Source organism: Mauremys reevesii, unplaced genomic scaffold (genome assembly GCF_016161935.1).
Source record: "Mauremys reevesii isolate NIE-2019 unplaced genomic scaffold, ASM1616193v1 Contig1, whole genome shotgun sequence".
NCBI classification, from domain to species: domain Eukaryota; kingdom Metazoa; phylum Chordata; order Testudines; family Geoemydidae; genus Mauremys; species Mauremys reevesii.
The window spans coordinates 3,928,655-3,939,120 of NW_024100715.1; the positions used below are offsets into that span (position 1 = coordinate 3,928,655).

General features: G+C 53.9%; 1 long non-coding RNA gene across 1 annotated transcript; it reads left to right on the top strand.

Moving 5' to 3' along the window:
• The first annotated feature begins 4,584 nt into the window (after window positions 1–4,584).
• LOC120392428 lies at window positions 4,585–7,861 on the top strand. Its single transcript, XR_005591690.1, has 2 exons — window positions 4,585–5,154; window positions 6,627–7,861. It is a non-coding gene; the product is annotated as an uncharacterized LOC120392428 (long non-coding RNA).
• Window positions 7,862–10,466: the final 2,605 nt, after the last annotated feature.

The window sequence follows — 10,466 nt, forward strand, 5'->3', positions numbered from 1 at the left end:
GCCTCCCCACATCTCCTTCGCTGAGAAGATCTCCGTGTCCAGAAGAGGCTTCGAAGTGCAGCGCATGAGCAGAGGAGCAGAAGGCAGCTACCAGGTGGTCTCCATGGTCACGGGGGAGTGTGTGGCTCACATTGACCTGGCAGTGCTGGGTGAGTCCTGTGCTCTCCCCCGTTCTCAGTCCCCTAGTAACTCTGCTCAGTGCACGGCCTGTATAGAGCGTGTGCATGGGACCAAGCAGCTCAGGGGATTGTTCTTTCCCTCTCTAGCCTGTGAGGGCTCACGGGGAGCATAGCACCTGTGTCCCTGGCTGGACAAATGTAGCTGGAAATGGCTAATTTGTGTTGCACATTCTAGGCTTGTTTCTAAAGGCACAGCTGGCTGCAGAATCTGGGGGGGTGGGGGCGGGGGGGGATATAAAGAAATAACCAGGTCCTTCCAGCATGAGGCCAGACAGAGAAGACCAGAGAGCCCACACCCCCAGCAGAGGAGCAATAAGGGAATCATCTCAGCAGGCTAGAGCCAGCCCTGGGGAAGGGTCAGCGTCACGGGGGGAGGCTCTGCCCCAAATCCCCACTCTCATCTCTGACCCCCTTCTCATTTCAGAGCCCACCCCATCTCCGCCTGTCCGGGGAGTCCCGCCTCAGGGAGAGGGAGACCTCACCGAGAATGAAAAAGGAGGTAAGTCAGTGTAAATGGCAGCCAATGTTAGATCGTGGGCGTCAGGACTCCTGGGTTCTGTCCACAGCTCCAGGAAGGGAGTGAGATCTAATGGGTTGGGAGTGAGGGTGAGGGGCTAGGATTCAGGACTCCTGGGTTCTAACCCCAGCTCTAGGAGAAGAGTGGGGTCTATTAGGTTGGTGGGTGGGAGTCAGGACTCCTCTTTCTATTCCCAGCGGTAAGAGAAGAGAAAGGTGTTGTGGGCTGGGGGACTGAGATTCAGGACTCCTGGGTTCTATCATAGGCTCTGGGAGGGGAGTGAGATGTAATGGGTTGTGGGTGGAGGAAGATACTCAGGACTCCTGGGTTTCATTCCCAGGTCTCAGGGGGCAGTGGAATCTTTCCTGCCAAAAGTTTTGGTTTTGTCAAATCTGCCTTTTTCCAACAGAAAAATGTTTTGGTGAAAAATTCCAACCAGCTCCCAGGGACAGAGTTAAGGTGAAGTTGCTGGGTTAGCGTGTACCTTAATTGTATGTACTGGTTTCTAGAGGTTTAAGCTCAGCAGCTTTCCACGTGCTGGAAGGGCATGAGGCAGCACTGGGCAACCTTAACTCTCCATTAACAACGTTTTGGGAGCAGTTCATTTGTATTGCAGCAACGCTGAGGAGACCCCCGTCATGGCCCAGGACCCCAGTGCGCTAGGCGCAGTGCAAACACAGAACAAAAAGATGGCGCCTGCCCCAGTGAGCTGACAATCTAGGAACCTCTTCACAACACTCCTCTTTCATTTCAGGGCCTTTGAGCGATGCTGCCAGGATCGCGCTGGTGGTGGCTGGAGTGATTGCGCTGCAGTTCTTTCTCTTGCTGCTGGCTGTGTATATGACATTCTCTCTGTGCGTATAAATAAGGGAGCAGCTCAACGGAGCTGAGGGAAACTGAATCCCTGAGTGGCTACAGATCAGGAGACCGAGTCAACAACCCCTTTGCCAAGCTATCCTGTGACAAGGTATACTGGCTCTTTAGGACAGAGGACGGACATTTTGGGGGTCATATTACTCATAAAACCTCTAAGGGTGGTGGAATCTCCATTCTTAGAGGTTTTTAAGGCCCAGTCTTACAAAGTCCTGGCTGGGATGATGTAGTTGGGGTTGGTCCTGCTTTGAGCAGGGGGTTGGACTGGATGACCTTCTGAGGTCTCTTCCAACTCTAATCTTCTATGATTCATTCCAGGGATTGAGCTGCAAAGAAATGGGAGAAAAGAGATCCACCCTAGAGGAATGGATCCCAAGATGTAGTGCTCTGGGAGAGAACCTAGGCTGCTGACTGTGTCTAGAATGGGGTCGGGGGCAAAGGCCACCCTCTTCCATCAGGCAGAAGGAATCCTGGGAAATGTAGTCCCAAAGGCATGCTGGGATTTGTAGGCCTCCACAACAGGGAATGCTGGGAACCAGGGCAGTATATAAAGAGCCACCTCCTTCATAATGAGGGTGGCTGTGGATGTATATAGTTCTGGTTGTTCAATAGGCATTTAAAATCTGCAAGCTGCTTGGAAAATTTCAGCCTTCCTGTTGCGGGGTGTTGAGTTAACCACCTGTACATGGGCATCTGATGCTGTTAAATGCTTATTCTTGTTTGACTGCAAGTCTAATTGTTAGGGCACCTACGGCTTTTTCTATTTGTTTTTTATACTTTAATTTATATCCAAATGAATATTCCTTTACAACAACAGAAGCTCCTGTTGACTCCTGCCATTAATCTACAATTAGAGGGAGAACAAGGGACTGTAAAATGTAGACAGTCCAAAGGGAAATGAAGGACATGTAGGTACCTCCCCCTTTGCAAGGCCCAGCTATTTGCCATTTATCCACACACCTTGCCCTTCACTCAAGCCAGGAACCGAAGGCTGCAACCTCATCAGGCCGAAGTTCTGATAATCAGGCCATTTGCTGTCTTTCATGCACCCACTGGAAGGGAATATAGGAAGAGCATGATCTAGTGGGGAGGGGCATTGGCATGGACCTCAAGAAGCTGTAGGTTCTAGTCCTGTCTCCGGCCTACCCATTCTTTCCTGTTTCACAGCACCCCAGGAAGGAAATTCAGTAGCTAGGGCAGCGTGGGACTGGTAATTAAGTCACATACGTTCCATTCCCAGCTCTGCGGGGTGCTGCCATGGTGTGTGACCTTGGGCACGGTGCTTCTCTGCTCTGGGCCTCTGTTTCCCCTCCTAGCCTGTGCCTCTCTTGACTATTTTCAATGGTAAGCTTTTGGGGCAGGGACTGTCTCTCACTGTGTGTCTGGGCAGCGCCCGACATAGTGTGGCCCTGATCACATCTGGGGCTTCCATGTGCTACCGTAATACACATAATAATGAAACCATCTGTATCATGCATCAATCTCTGGAAGATCAATTTCACATGGAGAACGTTTCTGTTGCTCATTGGCAATGCAGACACAGGGGGCCTTGACTGACTAAAACATGGATTTTAAAAATATTTGCTACTGATGGAAATCATTCAAAAAACCCCAAAATGATGAAATGCTGAAAAATTGCCCTTTTTAAGATCTAACTTGGCACAGGCTGATACGCAATGGAAAGACAATAGCCTCAGCGCAGGCGCAGCCCTGAATCGGGTCTTACTTTGTAGCTGATGTTTTCCCACAAGCAGAATGTTGCAGGGTGAAGGGGTCTCACAGATGCTGCCTCTGGGATGAGAACCTGCCCAAGGGAGGGAGGCAGGGAAAAATGAATGGGAGAGAGCTCGTATCTAGGGCTTTTCATCTATAGATCGCAAGGCGCTTTACAGGAGGCCAGTATCATTATCCCCGTTTGTCAGATGGGGAAACTGAGGCACGAGGTGGGGACATTGACTTGCCCAAAGTCACCCAGCTGGGAATAGAGCCCAGGTCTCCGGATCCAAAGGCCCGTGGTATTGGAGCTCACTGGAAGCACATGCTGCCCTCCCGCTCAGCCGTTGGGGGAGGGGCCATGACAGGAGGGGGCGTGGCCAGAGCACTCTGCACTCCAGGCTGTGAAGTTGCTATAAGTTACAGCACCCCCGAGGCTGCTCTAACTTATCCTGGGGTATGCGCCAGCCCCCAGAGCAGCCCAGGGGTGCAAGGGCAGCTAAGACCAGCACAGGCAGCCGGCATCTCTCTTATTCGTAGATAGCCAGAGGCCGGTTTGGTCCCTTTCACAGCCCAGGGCCATCCTCACCTGTACCCCTTCTGGGGCATCCCTGAGGAGGAGAAAAATCACCATATCCCCTCCCACTTCCAGCCTTCTCTGCTCCAGCCACCCATCCCTGCTGTACCCCATGGCATTGATCCCTGCTAGCCCTACCCTCCTCCAGCCCTTAACCCTGCCCCCCAAAATCCCCCATAGCCATGTCCTTCCCTCTTCCATCCTGCCCCACTCTCTGTGCTGGGGAATTCCTCGGGGGTCTGGGCTTACTAGTGGACCAGTACAGCTGATGCTTAGGTGTTGCAGAGCAACAGGGAGCCCCAGGGTCAGTCTATATCCCCCAGCAGGAGCATGTGGAGAGAGAATACAGGGGCAACACTGCCCCCCACCCACTCACACAAACACTGCAGCTGCTGGCTGAGAGATGCAGAACCTGGGACTCATTGCTGCAGACACCCCGGGGGGACAGAATCTGCCGGGGGCGAGGATGCTGCATGCTCCTGTGATGCAGAGCAGTGTTTCTCAAGGACCGGTCCTTGGACCCGGTGCCAGTCCCCGAGATCTCCCTGTCACAGTTTAGGAAGGCAGCAAGCCGGTGCCCGGTATCAAAAAGGTTGAGAAACACTGATGGAGCCTCCCTTTCAGAGCAGGGTTTGTGGGGAGGAGGTGGGCGGGGCTGTGATGACACATTGCATCAGCCATTGGGCAGCTGGGAACATGCCACTGGCTGAGTCAGTTGCCGCAGAGGCCGATTAAAAAGAAATTGACTAGCCCAGACTCGCACCCTTCTGCAGCTCAAAGGGGATGGTGCTCTTTCTACACCCCCAAACGGGGCAAGCTGGGGCTTGTACACGCTGATCTGGCCAAGAAGAGTCTCAGCCGGTTTATTTTTCAGCCTGTAGAGGATTATCGGGGAATTGTTGATCCGCCCGCCAGGTGAGTATTTGCACCAGCAATGAGCCAGATCCCCAGCTGGTGTAGACAGACCTAAGTGGGGCTACATCTGATGGACACGGCAGCTGGGGATCTGCACCTGCGGACTCTCCTGGAGCTGGGGAGATGGAATTTTTATGACGCCACTGAACGTGCTGGTTGTTCGTGTGGATGAAGAGAACAATGGGAGGGGGGAAATGTACGATACCTCCCCGCCCCCGATTGCTACATCTCGGATTCCGGATCCAATGGGGAGCACGGAGCGGGCAGGAGGCCAGGCTGGTGCCTCTGCCTGGAATTGGCACCGTGAGTCTGACCCAGCAGCGACACCCAGCTGGAGAAGCACTGAGGATGCTGGGACCAGGCTGCAGGGAGCCATGGAGGTAACAACTTTCTCCTTCCTTTTTGCACCCCACGTTCTCTATTTACCATTCCTCTTAGGGGCCCCATTTCAAACCCCTTCCTGGGGTCAGGAAAGGCGGCCTTGCGGTGACGGCACTGGCCTGGGGACCTGGGTTCAAATACCACCGGTGCCAGCAACTCCCTGGGTGACCTTGGCCAAAGTCACTTAAGCTCTGCATGCCCAGGGCTTCCCCCTCCCTGCTAGGAAATAATCCTGCCTTTGTCTGTCTGTGCCAGGGGGATCAGATGTCCTGCTTTTATAGGGACAGTCCTGATATCTGGGGCTTTGTCTTATAAAGGTGCCTATTACCCCCCGTCCCAAGTTTTCACACTTGCTGTCTGGTCACCCTAATGTACGCCCCCGTCCTCGGAACCATTATGCCCGTTACACTAGCTGGGGATCATTGCGCATAGCAGTAAAGGCAGTCACGTCGGCACGGAAAGGGTTACGTTTCTGGGCTGCCTTCCAAGAAGTTTCCCCCTTTAAATCCACCTCCTGCTGCATTATGGGAACCAAATGTCTCTTTCAAGCCAGAAGAGGATCAAGTTACACCGGGGGCCTACAGGGGGCATGGCTAGGGGAGGGTTTCTGAGGTTCTGGCGCCGCCGTGTGGACACTTGGAGTCACTGGTTGAAAAGGCTTTTCTAAACCGTGCCCCAAAGGGCCCTGATCTCAGCAGGGGCGTCTACACGCCGGGGTTAGGCAGATAATAATGCCCTGTGTCGCTAAACCGATGGCCTGTTTCTATGGGGAGTTTGCCTCCTGGCCGGTGCAGTGAAGCCTTCGTTCGTCACAATGGGCACCAAAAGGCAAAGTAAAGGAAAAGCTCGGGTAATGAGCAAATCCACTTCACGACCTGAGGTAGCAGGACAGAACCAGCATCTCCGTCAAATCAAGCTGTGTCAATTCTGCTGGGCACGGATGGACTGTGCTTGCCAGCAAGTTAGCCCCGTCCACACAGAATTCTGACCGTTAGCAGGAACCAGAGGAGCATGGCAGATTCTGAGCTAGATGCTCTTCACATACCAGTGTGACTCTTCTGACTGCAGTGCGGTTGCTCCCGATTTACCTTAGTGTAAATGAATGGAAAACCAGCCCCATCAGTTCCTCACTAGAAAACTCCCAGCCACTTCCCGTCCCTTCCCCCCAGGCCTGCACCCTTCTATCCCTTCGATATTCCCCTTTGGCTTGTTCCATCGCTGGCAGGAAAGAGATTAGGCTCCAAAGGGAAAAGGATTCAGGAAAGGAAAATCCGGAGCCCTTGTGTTTATGTAGGACCAGAATATCAGCTAATGCAGCTCAGCACTGGCTGTAGTGGAGTGACACCAGCTGACACCAGCCGAGCATCTGACCCGCAGTAGCTCTCTTCCACCATTCTTCCTGTTGCCGGGCACTTGAGTGCGTCTCACTCTGTAACTATATGTAGACACTAAATTCTGTTTTCTGTTTCAGCTTGGCGATAAGAGAGGGGGGAAGGAAATTGTTTTCTGCCTGTGGCGGCTTTGAGTTGCTACACAGAGAACGCCGGATCTGCAGCTGACCACAAGAAGAACTAACACGTGAAAGCTTACAAAGAAATCAACAATGCAAGAGCCTGGGTTTGATCCCATCTTGTCACCCTCCAAGTAATGCAAGACTGTTCCGTACAGTTGATTCTCCAGGGCTTCGCCCAGTCCCATTTAAGCCATTCCACTAATGGAGACTGCTTCCCCGGAGAGAATGTGCCACAGCCTGATGGATCAATCTCACCCCTCCAAGCACTCCCACCCCCTGAGTCTTGTCACTTGTTCCCATGACTCCCGTACACGTTGTTCACCCACGTTACACACGTTTTCCTCTCCATCTCATTAGTCAAATGATCCACGAACCAGGGGAAGATCTGGTCAGAGCTAGTAGGCCTGCTCTGAGCAGGCCTATTAGCTCAGACCCCACTCAGAATGCTCCCCTGGGATGTGGAAGATGTAGGTTCAATTCCCCCTTTGCCCAAGGGGGAGGATAATATTTGAACAGGGTTTCCCCACCACTCAGGTGAGTGCACTGAGCTATGGGATATGCTGATGTGGAGCTTCCCCTGAAGCTGTTCCACTGTGGAGAAATAACTAAAGAGTCATTGGGCCAGAGAGTGAATAAGAGAGCAAATGACACTAAAGCTTCATCATTAGTGAACCGCCTAAGAAGATGGGAGACGGCGGGTCTAGTCCCCCTGCTCCAATTCTTCATACAAAGTGGAACTGAGTCTGCAGCCCCTAAGCATTACTGGGTTTTTTTTAAAGAAGCCTGCAGCATTGATGGAAGCAAAGAAAACCTCCCAGACAAGAACCGAGTCCACATTCGGTGGTGACGTCTGCGTGAGTCCGCAAACAGCTGGCCGGGCCTCATTTCTAATTTGAAGTTGCTTTGTTTAACTTCCAGCCCTTGGTTCTTGTTCCACCTTCCGCCAGTAGAGTCACGATTTAGCACCTGGTAATTTCTCTCCAGGATGGTACATATACACTGTGATCACGTCACCTCTTGATCTTAACGTGAACAAACTTGAGCCCTCAATCTCTCACTGTATGGCATTTTTTTCCAGCCCCTGAATAATTTTTAGGCTAATCTCTTCACCCTCTCCAAATTTTCAACTTCCTTTTTAAAATGTTGACACCACAGCTGGGCGGAGTATTCACCAATGGCCCGTACGGAGCTTACATCACCTCTTCATGCCTTCCCGTTACTCCCCTGTTTATACATCTAAAGGATAACAACATTTGCCCTTTTAGTCACAGGAGCACACTGGTTGCTCAAGTTGTGTTGCTGGTTCATTGTGGCTGCTAGATCCTTCTCAGAGCAGGATACAGAGGGGGGCGGGGGGGGGAAGACACAGACAGCAAGAAAGACACAAACTTTCCAATGAAATCATCTTCCAGTCCCATGACTCTCGGTCCGACCTCACCACCAAGTGTCTGACCACTGGAGCAAACAACCCCAATGAAAACAAAAAATACTGATCGTGTTAGATCCAAACATACAGCATGAGAGCGAGTCCCCGGGCAGTACAGATCCCCATGCAGCGCTCTCCCAGTCCCCACCCTACCTAGCATCTCTCACTCGCTATCGAGCTGCCGACTACTCCCATCGCCGATGGGCCCGCGATGGCAGCCGCCGTTCCCCACTTGGTAATCTTTCAAACAAGAACCTTCATGCTTTCCCCCAGGCTGCCCCTGGCACTCCCCATAAACATCTACAAACCTCACTCGTCATCCATCTTCACCATCAAATCCCCCCCAACCTCCTCCTTTGCTGTGATGCCTACCAAAAAATTGTCAGGCTGAGATCACTGTCCAGCGCGCTATCCAGGGCTGGATTAACCTTTTGTGGGCCCAGCACCAAACGTATTTGTGGGTCCCCATGGGGGCAAAGGAGCATGGCCCGGAGAGAGGGGCCAGCCAGGGGCAATGGGGCATGGCAGGGGCAGCCCCGCTCCGCCCAGCCCACTGCGAGGGCTTATTTAGAAACTGGCAGTTGCCAGATGCAAAATGGCCCACCCGGCCCTGTGCTGCCAGCATGGCCCTTCCCCTCGGGGGAGGGCCCATGTCACACCACACAGAGTGGGGGGGGCCTGGGGCAGAGCAGAGGTCAAGCACCCCCAGGGAAATCAGAAAGTCAGCACCTCTGCAACACCCCCCTGACTCCCTATGTCCAGAGCCCCCCCCAGACCCGCTATGCCCAGCGCCCCCCCAGAACTCCCACAAATTCAGTGTCCTGCACATCACCACCCCTGCCCAGTGTCCCCTGCCCACAGCCCCACCCAGCACCCCACACAGAACCCCCACTCCCTAGTGCTCCAACATACAGATCTTCCCCACCCCCTCACAGCCCAGCATCCCCCCAGATACCCCAGAGACCCCCTCCCCCACACCCTGCCTCCCGGCCCCACTCACCAGCCCTGCTGGAAGGCGACTGTGTCTGCCGGGCTGAGCTGCCAGTGCAGCCAGAGCTGGTTCTGGGGCAGGGAATCGCCCCGGCCCCTTGGGAGTGTTGTGATCAGCGAGGCCATGGACTGCCCCGGCCGGGCTCCCTCAGGACCCACTTGCCTGGAGGAACCCAGCCAAGCCCCCCACACTGTCCCCCCTGCTAACTGGCCAATATTGGCCAGGTTTCTGCACCAGTCCCAGGCGGCTCAGCTCCGGGGAGACAGATGGGGCCCCACAGGTGGTGGGAAGCAGAGACTGGCTGGAGCTGGAGGTGCACTGGGGTCCAGCCAGGGAGCAGAGAGGAGACGGCGGGTGGGGCCAGGGGGCAGAGAGGAGCAAGTGATGGGCATGGTGGGGGGGAGCCAGTGGGCTGGCGGGGTCTCAGGGCACAGTGCAAGCACAGCAGGCCTGGGCCCCTTCTGAGCATGGGCCTGGCTCCATAGCACCACTGGTGCCATTGTAAACCTGATACCGGTGCTGCCCAGTGCTGGCTCATTGTTTCCTTGTGCTCCCCTGTCTGTAGCTAACCATTGTCCCTCGTTTTACACGTAGGCCTGGTCTACGCTACAGAGTTAGGCCGATGCAAGGCAGCTTACGTCGCCCTAGCTATAGCCCTGTCTACACCAGGAGCGAAGTAGACACACACCAGCACTGCAGCGGCTGTATGCTCACCTAAGCGCGTTCGACTTAATTTTGTAGCATAGACCTGCCTTTACGCAATGAGTCCTTTGGGGCAACCTCTTTTTGTTCTATGTTTGTGCAGCACCTAGCACGATGGCAGAGGCGACACATGCAGGGGCATGGGAGGTCACCATATTAGCTGCTTGGCTTGTACTGAGCTTGCTCACACGGACTGAGCATGCTCAGTAACACTACTGAAGCCGTCCGCCCTCACTCTGCCCCCTCTCCCCGCTATTGGCAGGCACAGGTCATCTGTGCACGACGAGGTCCTGCTCCGTGACTGGCGCTCCCAGGCCGTGTAATAATACAAAATGATTAATAATAATGTGCAAAGCTGAGACAGCCCCTCATCACCTATGTTAGAAGGAACGGAGCCCAGCTCAATTCCAGATAGGAGCAGCTGAGCCAACATTGCGAGGACTGAGACAGGGCCCAAGTCTATGCTACAGACATCTGCTGGCACAGCTGAGTCGCTCAAGGGTACAAAAAAGTGTGCGTCCCCATTGGACAAAGCTGCGTCAGCAAAAGCCGCTAGTGCAGTGGTTCCCAAACTTGTTCCGCCGCTTGTGCAGGGAAAGCCCCTGGCAGGCCGGGCCAGTTTGTGTCCCTGCCGCGTCCGCAGGTGCAGCCACTGGAAACCACTGCTCTAATGTGACCA